Source organism: Mastomys coucha, unplaced genomic scaffold (assembly GCF_008632895.1).
Source record: "Mastomys coucha isolate ucsf_1 unplaced genomic scaffold, UCSF_Mcou_1 pScaffold4, whole genome shotgun sequence".
NCBI classification, from domain to species: Eukaryota; Metazoa; Chordata; class Mammalia; order Rodentia; family Muridae; genus Mastomys; species Mastomys coucha.
Window position 1 is genome coordinate 56,828,260 of NW_022196910.1, and position 518 is coordinate 56,828,777.

The window sequence follows — 518 nt, forward strand, 5'->3', positions numbered from 1 at the left end:
ATCAGACTTCTACTTCAGAAATTTTTTTTGGATTCATCCCATAGTGTGTTCCTGTTAATGTATATAGCTCAATTACCTCACCAAATTTCAGCTACATATGATATAAATTTGTTATGTATGAAAATCACAAAATGTATATATAGGTGTGAACAATGCTCCAAAACAAGGTATCAAACACTGACAGTTAGTTCAAAACCCACTGAGCATTTGGGTTTGAGTTTTTCAGCTAAGACCACTTGGCACTAAACAATTGCCAAGTCTATGTTCTGTTCTTTATTTATGTTCTATAGTTCTGTTATTCCTTTTTCCATTTTCTAGTTACTCTGTGCACTATAAGAAACACTTATAGAAACACTATAAGAGTTTTTTTGAGATTTGGAAATTTGTTTCCATAGGGTTATACAAAGGTTGATTTTGATGGTCCTGACTCCTTTGTTAAATTATTAATTCTTCAGAAAGTCAAGAATAGTTTTAAACTTTTTTTTCTCTCTTTTTTTTTTTTTTAGATATTTTCTTTA